Raw genomic sequence first — 12,597 nt, forward strand, 5'->3', positions numbered from 1 at the left:
TACAAAAGTTATACAACAACAGTCAATATACTGAGAGTTCCAGGGATCATTTTCACTGTTTTGCTAACTACAACACTTCCGGATATCATTCTCCTTGATGCTTTTAAGAGTCTGAGCCTGCAAGATGCGGAGCATATCCTGAAAGGTACTAAGCACCCTCAGCTTCCAGCTGAAGTCAGGATGCTCAGGATGCTTGCAGGGTTGGGCCAGTATTTTAAAGGCCATTTTTACCTAGATTTTCTGTGATTGCATACTATTTTTTCCTCAGGATCACTGCCTTATTCACTACACCAGATGAACAGTGCTCCCTAAAGGGGTATTAGGTTGATATTTTTTTTGTCCTCATCATTCAGTGTGTGACCCCAGCCTTATATACTGCACACCATCCAAATCCTGCACTGAACACAAAATTATTAATTTTGTCCTGGGTTTGTTTTTTGGAGCTCATCACTATACTGTCTGTGTACTTCAAAATGTTAATGAATGTCTCTACACAGTGTTTCCCACACACTCTAGAGCACTCTACCTTTACCTTTCATGGACTCAAGGCATAACCCAGTTAATTTAGGCACCCACACCCTTTCCCAGATTCTAGGGCTTCGGGTGAAAGGCACCCCTTACCCATACCCCATTCCTAGGGCTCAGGGCCACTCCTACCCCATTCCTAGGGTGTAAACTGGTTAATTTAAATACCCACCTTTACCCTGTTCCTAGGGCTCAGGGCGTAATCTTCCATGGATTTGCAGGGCCTTTTACCAGTGAAAGAGCCTTACCCAGTAATATCTATTTACCTATTTATCTATTAACAGTTACCAAGACAGAATGCACATGCTAAGCATACAATGCACACCACTCCCAATAAGGCAGACAAACTTTTCCTGGTGGCCAGGTGGGATCAGGTTATCCAGCGACTCCAGCTGCTGCACAATACAGTTGGCAAGGTGTTGAGGTCTGGCAGCTCTGATCTTGGCCTGTGTCCTGGAGTTGGTTCCAAAGAACTTCCTTTTGCACCCCAGTTTATAGTGAAACTTGAATCCTGCTTAGCTGTACCTTAACCAATCATTTTACTAGAGTATTACAAAATAATTCTTTTATCAATCCTAACATACAGGGAAACAATTCTTTACCCAATATTTAGTTGATTGAAATCTTGCAAAATTAGGTACGCAACAGACAGAAACAATTAAAGAATCAGACGGAAACAATACAGATAAACAACAGAGAAGTAGGGACCATAAAGGTATAACAATAAAGTATAGATTTCACAATCACAACGGTTAAGTGATTTCTTGCCAGACAGAATGCAATCAAACAAAGTTTTCTTTAAACATCTTAAGATCTGTTTCTTTATCTGGTGATAGTGGGTACTATTAGGACAGGATCGCTTTCTTAACAGCCCAATAGTACATTGTTTTGATATAATTTAGAGGGAATGTGCGGATGTGACTTTCTGCCTCTTGGCTTATAGCTGCTGCTGTCCTGATGTGGCTGCAAAAAAGGGTCTCAGACCTTACATCTGTGTGAGATACAGGGTTGCCAGGTCTCCGGCTTTTGACCAGAAAGTCTGGTTGAAAAGGGGCCCTGACTGTGTCCGGTCAGATCTACTGACCGAACACTCCAAATCCTGTTACGGCAGGCAGGTGAGGCGGGGAGATGCCGGGTCATCACCTGTGCCAACCCCTACTCAGCTGGGGCCACCTCCTACCTACATTGAGCAGCTGCAGCTCCCAGCCCCGGGTTGGGAGGGGAGGAGAGGGGAAAAGCAGCGAGCGACAAGGGGAGGAGGGAAGAAGAGCAAATGGGGGGGTGAGCTCTTGGGGGGGAGGGTGAGGCAGGGCAGGGGCTCTGGCCCTGCTCACTCCATCCCCCCTCCCTCTGTCGCTCACTCTCCCCCACCCTCATTCACTCACTCATTTTCACCAGACTGCGGCAGGGGTTGGGGTGCGAGAATGAGTGAGGGCACTGGCTGGGGGTGTGGGCCCTGGGGTGGGGCCAGAGATGAGAGGTTTGGGGTGCAGGAGGAGGGTCTGGACAGGGGGTTTTGGAGTGTGGGAAGGGGTTCTGAGCTGGGGCAGAAGGTTGGGGTGCGGGAGGGGTTTGGGGTGCAGCTCCAGATGGCACTCACCTCAGACAGCTCCCCGCAAGCGGTGACATGACCTTCTGCTCCTAGGCTTCTAGGCAGAGGTGTAGCCAGGCAGGTCTGCTCACTGCCTCCACCCGCAGGCACCACCCTTGCAGCTCCCATTAGCTGCAGAGCTGCTGTGGCCGTCCCTCCGTCTAGGAGTTGAGGGATGTCGCCGCTTCCGGGAGCCCTGCACCAACCAGACTTTTAACGCCCAAGCTGCTAGGGTCCCTTTTCGACCAGGCATTCTGGTCAAAAACCAGATTCCTGGCAACCCTATTTACAGCTGGGAACTTTAAGGAAACGATTGTTAAAAGTTGTCACTAATTTTAGGTGTCCACTTTGAGAGAAAGTACACGGCATTTTATATATTCAGGCTTAGTTCCCATTGACTTCAGTTGTAGCTGTGAGTGTTCAGCACGTCTGCACATCAGACCCCAGGAGTCTCAAGCTGGGCACCCAGAAAATAAGGAACATGCTGTTAGCAGCCATCTGTGAAAAAATGTGGTTTGAGTGACTTGTCCAGCATCATTCTGGAACGCTGTGGCAGAGGCAGGGATAGAATCCAATCCTACAGGCTGGTATTCAATTACTTAAACCAGAAGACCATCTTTCTCTGTGGTTTTGGGGACTGTGCTTAAGGGCTGAACTTCCCAGACAGACACTGGGCAGGGAGCCCTGAAGATCTTTTTGTCATGCACAGCCCACTGGAACTGGGTATAGTAGGAAGAGAGCCTCAGACATAAGTCCTTGTATCAGAGGTCTGGTATGAAGCAGGACTTGCTCCCAGAATCTGGCAAGAACAGGGCTGATATTGCAGAAATACACATTCCTAAGAAGTGCTAAGCACAGAGTATTCACACAAACACATCCAGATATCAAGTGGTACCAGAACATCCCAATATCAAGGATGGTACAAAAACATTCCCCAAGGATAACAGGAACACACAGTATCTTTGTCCAGCCGAGGGGGGAATGGAAAGTCTTGCCATTCACTGAGCTGCATCCATTATCATGAGCATACATGTCTTCGTATCTTTGTAGAGTCTACCAGGTGCTATTATCATGCTTTGTCGACAATAAACCAGGCCTGGTGCCTTCGTCCCTTAATGGATTCTGTGGTCATTGGGTGGTTCGCTCGAGATCTGCTCTGCCAGCTGTCTGTGCAGAGCTGGGTTAGTACATAGGGAGCGCACACACACTCACACGCACACTGAGCCAAACATCTAACAACACTGATGACCCACGACCTCTGATCTGGTAAGTAAGCGAGCTGTCCTCTGTAGAAATCACAATCTAACGTCACAAAACACTATGAGCTAGGGAAGCCCCTTATCCCTTCCCTGCAAATCCCCACAGAGTTTGAAGAATTTGGAACCACTGGATTGCCATCAAGGGGGGCCCATAGGAATTTTAAAAAGAAAGTGGGGAAACATGAACTGGAATATGTAAAGCAATGGCAGAAACTGAAACTTTGAAAAAACAATAACAAAAATAAAAAATGTACAATATTGCAATTAATGGCCCTGGTAGCAAAATGGCTTAAACAACATGCCATAATACTGGCCAGACAAGTAATGGGAAAAACCAGGGAAGCAGAAGAGTAACTCAGGCTTTGGAAGACACATCCCAGGCTGTTGAGCACTGGAAAGCCCAAGCTCTTTTAGCAGGGTAGCAGGCAGGTCTCTTGTATGAGGTGCTTAAAAGACCGCAATGGACTTGGACAGAAGAAACAGCTAGTGCATGGGAAAGCTTGAAAAGGGAGTTAATGGAAGCACCTACTTTGGGCACCCCTCACAATGAATTTCCCTTTGTGTTGTAACATAGTGCTAAAAATGTCTGTATGGTTAGTATGATCACTCAGGATACTGGTGCTGGGGGAAGACCTGTTGCGTACTATAGCAGAGCATTAACAGTTCCAGAAAGCAAACTGGGAATCTGTGAGCAAACTGCTCTTGCTGCTTACTGGACACTACAGAAAACCTAGACAATTGTTGGAGCAAGTAAAGTAATTGTAAAAAGCCATCATGCTCTGGGAAAACTACTAAGTCAGGAAAATTTATCCAAAGGGCATGTGAGATTGGATAAGGCTATACAGAAAATGTTCAACTGGTCACACAGAAAGACCCTAAAATATCTGTATGGGGTCTGACCTTAAATGGTCAGGAACATGTTTGAGAACCCCAAGAGGAATCTAAAGTATACCATGTCTTTAAGGCAACTCTGGTTGAAGAGGTAATTGGGAAACAATCTGATTTGTGGATGGTAGCTCACATAAGGGAGGGAAGCGAGTTACAGGATTTGCAAGGGTATGCCTGACTGGAAACATGCAAATAATTGACTTTTCCCAGTACAAATTAGGAAAGGGAGAAACCCAATCTGCAAAAGTGTTAGCAGTTCTAGAAGTGTTAAAAAGAATGAAAAACAAACAAACTGAAATAATATTAGTACTGATTTTGCTTATGTTTAAAAGGTACCACCATTTACCTTCCATGGTGGAATACCATGAGCTTTATGGCAACAGATGGGTCTGAAATTAAACATAGTATCCTTTGGCAGCAGTTAGAAAAATTGGCAGTAGAATTTAGCAATGTCAGGATCATCAAAATTAAAGTGCATAAAGGGAAAGGCCCATTACAAAAGGGAAATGAACAAGCAAATAAATTTGCCAAAGAAGCAGCACTTATTGGAACCCTATGGGAATATATGCCGGTGGCAGTAACCAGCCAGGAACAAGTAAAACAAGAAAAAACAGTTGATAAAAATAACTAGGAAGGACTGCAAGTATTACAGAACATGCAGGCAAAAGATGAGCTAAGACAACAATAGTTTGCGGAGTGTCCTTCAAAATGGAAGGGTGTGTCTCTGAGAAAGGAAGAGAATTTAATTCTGGCAAAGCCAGACAATGAATGGGTTTTAGCCATACCTTAGCAAATCAATACTTCCATTTAGAATGGATACATGGTTCTGTTGTTGGGGGACACTCTAAACTAGAAGAGGCCCTAGAAAAACTTAAACAAATGGGTTGGTGGCCTGAAATGAAAGAGGATTTAAATGTGCATATTCATAGTAGCCTAACATGTGCAAAGCAAGACCCTGCTAGAAGGAAAAGGAGGGGAGAATGAATGCACCAGGCTTTAAAGGGTCCCTTGCCACACTTGCAGTTGTATTTTCTGGGGCCACTGCCCACCATACCAAGAAAGAACAGATTTTTAATTGTAGTGGTGGACACCTTCAGTAAAGGGTGGAGGCATTTTCCACCAAAAAGCTGTGCAGCTGCTAAAATGCTGATGATGGAAGTATTTCCCAAATGGGGACTACCACATAGTATTGATTCTGACAATGGACCTGCATTCACTGGGGAAGTGCACCAGAACATGGGTATGTGGGCTGGTATCCCCTTACTATTGTATATTCCATACAACCCTGAAGCTGGAGGTCAAATGGAAAGAATGAATGACTCTCTTAAAATTGAATTATCCAAGGTGTGCAATGAGCTGGGAACAAACTGGGACATGGTGCTCCCATGGGTTCTTATGAGGATCCAAAGACGTCCAAACTGCATGACAGGATTTAGTCCTTATGAGGTGCTCTTTGGGAGACCCATGCGTGGCTGGAAAAACTTGCTGTATCCCCAGTTTGGGAGACTATAACAGTACTTATAACAACAATCTGAATGAACAGTCTTAAACACTGTTGGGTGCAGTCCAAGGAGTGGCTGCAGCACAACAAGCTGCAAAACAGCAAAAAATGAAACAAGCATTTGACAAAAACAGTGGCAAACTGGAAGCCAATTAACGGTTAAAAGGAAACCAGCATCTCAAAAAATTTCCAAAGGTGGAATGGCAAGGTCCATGGCCAACCATAAACAAGCTGGGACCCTCATTATATCCGGTTAAAATAAAAGATTGAAATGGTTGAAATATGCCATGCAGTTAAAGGAATATAATGGTTAAACTGTATACTACATGTTCTGTGCTTTTTTGCAAATTAAGTGTAAAAAATAGCTGGTTAAAGTAAGCACAATGGATAATTTCAAATGAATGATGGAAAGCAGTCTATTTGGCTGTTGGGTCCAGGAATCGGATGAATGAGTACAACACCCACTTTTCCCTTATGCACAAAATATCTATTCTTTAAGTCCCTGAATGACCAGAAGATTCTGGCTGTACTGGACTGGAATTATTGCCCAGAAGATGGTGTGGCAAAGAAACCCAAAAAGTAAGAGCAGGTTAAAAGGTATATTAAACCTATTACTATTGCTGCTTGGAAAAAAAGAAGAAGCAATTGTTGATGTATATTTTCACAGGTTATAATGCCATCCTGGGTATGGAGACTGTTGAGTGTAGTGGTAATGATCCAAAAGGCAAAAGGATTGTCAAATACCAAAAAGATAAATCAAACACATTTCGTAACGAAAAATGTGTGGACGGAGATTCTAAACAACTCTACTGCACTGGCTGTGGCGAGCCAATTCCATCCTGCTGGAACTGTTTTGAAATTGGTCTGTGAAGCAGAAGAAAAACAACAAGCAAAACACATCCTTAATGAATCATCTGTAGCCATACTATTGGCCTGGGCATGGAGTATCAAAGGCACAACCCAGATACAGCATATTCCCACAAGACACATTAGTAAAGTCAAACCAAGAATTGAAAAGGAACTGACTTTAACCAAGGGGACACAGGGACAGTATGCTTGTTGTTGGAAGGTGAATGAAGAGGTTAATTGTGAACAACTCATTACCCTTACCATATCCCCTACCAGTTCTAGTAATATACCTGAAAGGGGCATCCACGGACCATGAACCTATACAGATTAAGAAACAAAAAACAGAAACACCAAAAAGAACACAAGTTTTATTAACCACACAACAAATAATGGAACATCACTTAGTGGCCCTGGTAGGAGATAATCTGGCTTTACCATGTAATATTCAATAATACCCAAAGGGAAGAGCAAAGGTATGGATTGATTGATTTAGAGCAAATGACAGTAATTAGTTTTAGCAAAGGAATTGTTAAAACACATGGGGTATGATCAAATAGAGCCACCTTTGTTAATTTGGAGACTAGGTGAAGTGCCTCCATTAATATAAAGAACATTCAGCTAGAAGGTACATACACAGGAACTTGGAAAATGGCCTCAAATATTAGGAAACGCCTTTATCATGGACAGGTACGTGAAGAAGCCTGTCCAACTCTAACACCACCCCATCCCCATCCATTCGGTTCACCACTGACATTCCCCACCAGTAGAATGTCCAACTCTACAACCTTGGCCCGCATCAGGAAACTTCCTGCACCTTACCACAGAGTGTATGGTAGAAAATATGGAATAAATGTATGTGATACTAAAACTAAATTTTGCTAGTATAACCCTGCCAATACAATGCCCCCAACAAAACAAAGATTGGTTCAATTCAGAAATTGAAATGCAATTGCATATTTGGGAGGATTTTCAAAATCCCCTATTAAAACAGCAAAGACAGAAAAGAAAAGAAAAAAGAGGTCTTATTGGGACTGTATTGGGAGGCTCAGGCCTTGGCATGTCCATCTGGAATTCAGCAGATATCAAAAAACTCAATCTAAAAATAAACAGCATCATTAATGGAATAGGTAAGGCAGTCAAAACAGGAGAAGACATTAGCTGCCTATTGCAAAATCACCATTTATGACATACATTCAATTGCTCTAGGGTTCAGCCACCTAAATTCTACTATCCTGTCAATTATTAACAGCATAAAAAAATTACATTTCACTGACAGTTGCCCGTGTGGCCTATCGTGATAGAGTAATTGAAATCATCAAGCAAAGCTTATTACAATTAAAATTAGAAGATTGGCCACAAATACTGGACTGCACAGCCATTTAAAACAAATACAGGAGCAAGGAGTAAATAATATTGCACCAGTGTTTTTAGAATTTGCTAAATTTGATAAGGTTTGAAGTTTGCATCATAACTACAGTAAAAAGCCTTCGTATCATAATGGCCATCCCAAGGTTGATACAAAATCCAGTCGAAGTGTACTATGCCAGCAGTGTGGGAACTTTGGTAAATGATACTTATTTATAGCACTATCCCACTGTGCACCTAATAACTGAAACTGGCTTAAAAGTTAATCAGCCTTGTTGTACAAAACATAATGGATGGTGGCTGTGTGAATGCTAAGCTACAATTGATAGCAACAACACAAAAAGAGGCTGGGCCAAACTGGTACCAAAAAAATTAGTAAATGATGTAGCATGTGCTCTGAGATATTCCAATTTTTCTACACATGGAAACATTTGTCCTGGAATCAATAAAGGATTTTGTGTGCAAGTCACTAGCACAGTCCAAATCGAAACCCATTGTGATATGTTGAATCACAGAAACCCCCTGGGAGCTGCCACCCGATGTGCCAAGAGTACTTCTGCTCCTGCTTTCCTGCCTTCTCAGCTTAGGACTTCAGTGCCCTGCCTGGTTTGAGCCAGACCCGCTAGCTTGCTGCAAACCCAGACCCAGGTCTGAACCACGTCCCCCTAACAGCTGTAGGCTTAACTGAAAGCAGCTTACAGAAGTATTCCTGTCCTTGACACTCAGATGCCCAACTTCCAATGGGGCCCAAACCCTGAATAAATCCGTTTTACCCTGTATAAAGCGTATACAGGGTAAGCTGATAAATTGTTCGCCCTCTATAACACTGATACAGAGATATGCACAGCTGTTTGCACCCCCCAAGTATTAATACATACTCTAGGATAATTAATAAGTTAAAAGTGATTTTTATTAAATACAGAAAGTAAGATTTAAGTGGTTCCAAGTAGTAACAGACAGAACAAAGTGAATTACTAAGCAAAATAAAATAAAACCCGTAAGTCTATGTCTAATAAAATTGAATACAGACAAAACCTCACCAGTTCCAGTAAGCTTCCTTTTACAGACTAATCTCCTTCTAGTCTAGGTCCAGCAATCACTCATACTCCCTGCCGTTACTGTATGTTGTTCCAGTTTCTTTCAGGTATCCCTGGGGGTGGAAAGGCTATCTCCTTAGTCAGCTGAAGACAAAATGGAGGGGTCTCCCACGAGCTTAAATAGACTTTCTCTTGTGGGTGGAGACCCCCTCCTCTCTCCTATGCAAAGTCCAGCTCCAAGATGGAGTTCTGGAGTCCCCTGGGCAAGTCACATGTCCATGCATGACTCACAGTTTTTACAGGCAGAAGCCATTGCCCACATGATATCTTGACTGTCTCCAGGAAGACTTCTTATGTGTATTGGAGCATTCCAAGATGCATTGTTCCTTAAGTGCTTCTTGATTGGGCACTTAACTTTGCGAATTCCTTTCTCCAGGAACTGACCAAATGCTCTACTAAGGTTATTTAGAAATCAAGCCAATATTCATAATTTTGAATACAAAAATGATATATGCATACAAATAGGATTAATAGATTCAGTAGATCATAACCTTTACATAGATATGTTACATGGCATATGTAGCATAGAACATATTTCAGTTATGTCATATATTCATAAGCATATTTCCATAAAGCTTTATGGGAGGCACAGTCACACCCATGTCTTTTGGCCAACAAGTAGTGTCAGCACTGCCACTGAAATTATTACTCTTCCTGGCAACCTACAAGATTTATTGATTGAATTGTTTCCCCCAGTGGAGAAATTACAATTGAACATACATAAGCTGGTGGCAAAAACTAAGAAAGTCTTAATACCCACAGCTCATCTTATCGAACAACAAATAAAGAAGTAGAAAGTGTGCAAAGAGAGCTAAAAACACCTTGATGGCCAATCCCAGAGAATGTTACTCTACACCCAAACACTTAGTGTAACCCTAATGGGAATACAAGCCATAACAATAATTGCACTAATGGGAATGTGTTGGTACATGCAACATCAAATTAAAAAAAAAAAGCCAAATTACAACACCGGGTTCAGAAAGGAATGGAACTAGTTGGTAACACTGCCACAGTAATGAATAATCATTATAAGGAATAATCAAATGCTTATTTATGTTTTAAAAACAAATGTTTGTACTTATACAGTTTGTAAGGGCTGTTGAGCATCTGTATACTTGAATGCTCTGTGCAAACTAAGGGACAAATGGGGCATGAATGTGTGGATGGAAAAGTAAGGTGGCCACACAACAGTGTTTAGCTCACTGGACAATCTTCAGTCCATGCATTATGCTTTTTCAGGACGATGGGTAAACATCCTCCCCATAAAAAGACAAAAAGGGGGGGAATGTAGTAGGGAGAAAGCCTGAGACTTAAGCCCTTGTATCAGAGGTCTGGTATGAGGCAGGACCTGCTCCCAAAATCTGGCAAGAACAGGGCTGATATTGCAGAAATACACATTCCTAAGAAGTGCTAAGCACAGAGTACTCACGCAAACACATCCAGATATCAAGTGGTACCAGAACATCCCGATATCAAGGATGGTATAAAAACATTCACCAAAAATAATCAGAACACACTGACCCCTCCTAAAAGATAAGCTTAGGATAACAGTATGTAATAAAGATGTTTTAACTGAACCAGTGTGTACAAGGTGATGGGTAATAACTAGCCACTGTCAGAGACAGTAGGTAACTTGTTTTTATCGGTATAAAGATGCATCTCAGAGGGAGTATCTTTGTCCGGGGGGGGAGGGGTGGAAAGTCCCACCATTCACTGAGCTGTGTCCATTGTCACGGGCATACATGTCTTAGTATCCTCGTAGAGTCTGTCAGGTGCTATTACCATGCTTTGTCAACAATAAACCTGGTCTGGTGCCTTCATACTTTAACGGATCTTGTGATCATTCGGCTGTTTGCTCGAGGTGTGTTGTGCTGGCTGCCTGCGCAGAGCTGGGGTAGCACACAGGGAGAACACACACTCACACACACACTGAACATCTAATAACACTGAGAACTGAATAAACCAGATATCCTGCAAGCACCTTCAATGCTGATTGATCACTGAACACTGCATAGTACAAAGAGTAAAAGAAATTAAGAAAATACCCTGAGTGGAAGAATGGAACAGTTGAAAGCTCCATCAGAGCTGAAACTCTCTGGGAATGTGGAAAACAATTGGAGGAAGTTTAGAGAATGCTTCACTCTGTATCTGTAAGCAATGGGTGTGAGCAAAATAGAAACATTTAGCAGGTTGCCTTGTTTTTGACAGTGGCTGGTTCTGAAGCACCTGAAGTCCTTTAATAGTTTTCAGTTAACTCAGGCAGAGCCTCTAACTATAAAACTGTAGTACAGAAATGTGAAGAATACTGTACTATACATGAGAATGAGATACATGAAAGATGTTTATAATTCCAGGGTACAAAAGGAAGGTACAAGTTCGTGACTGATCTGAGGCTGGAGAGCCAATCTTGAGATTTTAGGGGGAGCTAAGAGTCTCTAATAAGAGACCAGATCATGAATGGAATCTGGAACAAAATACTCAGAGCAAGACTAATGGAAGATCCAGAATTAACCCTTGGCAAAGCATTTAGAATTTGCCAGGCAATGGAAGCAAGTCACCCAGTCCAGAATGAAGCTTATGGAGGGTGGACACTGTAACGTGATTGGTTTCAGAGTAGCAGCTGTGTTAGTCTGTATCCGCAAAAAGAAAAGGAGTACTTGTGGCATGTTAGAGACTAACAAATTTATTTGAGCATAAGCTTTCGTGAGCTACAGCTCACTTCATCGGATGCATTCAGTAGAAAATACAGTGGGGAGATTTATATACACAGAGAACATGAAACAATGGGTGTTACCATGCACACTGTAATGAGAGTGATCAGGTAAGGTGAGCTATTACCAGCAGGAGAGCGGGGAGGGGGGAATCCTTTTGTAGTGATAATCAAAGTGGGCCATTTCTAGCAGTTGACAAGAACGTCTGAGGAACAATGGGGGGTGGGGAGGAATAAACATGGGGAAATAGTTTTACTTTGTGTAATGACCCATCCACTCCCAGTCTTTATTCAAGCCTAAGTTAAATGTATCCAGTTTGCAAATTAATTCCAATTCAGCAGTCTCTCGTTGGAGTCTGTTTTTGAAGTTTTTTTGTTGAAGGGTAGCCACTTTCAGGTCTGTAATCGAGTGACCAGAGAGATTGAAGTGTTCTCCAACTGGTTCAGTTCCATTGGGACTTCATCTTCTCCTGACTGATTGTGTTGGGGGCTCTGCCTGTCTCCAGCACTCCAGACCCTCAGCTTCCACCACCACCTGGGAACCCAGGCCAGTTCAAGCTTCACAGAGTGGTGAGAAGCCAACTCTCTCTCTCTCTGTTTTTTTTTTTCCTACTCTAGATATAAACTTTCTAACTCTGACTTGTATGATCGGGTATAGTTTTCTAAACCTGACTTTTGTAATCAAATTTAAGCTAGATTTAATATTGTAACTGTTTGTTATTACCTGGTAATAAATAACATTTATGGTTAGGCTCGTTGCTTGCCTCCCTCCCTCCCTCTCTTTTTTGTGTTTTTGGCTCTTCTTACCTAAG

The sequence above is a fragment of the Dermochelys coriacea genome, chromosome 2 (assembly GCF_009764565.3).
Source record: "Dermochelys coriacea isolate rDerCor1 chromosome 2, rDerCor1.pri.v4, whole genome shotgun sequence".
Lineage (NCBI taxonomy): Eukaryota > Metazoa > Chordata > Testudines > Dermochelyidae > Dermochelys > Dermochelys coriacea.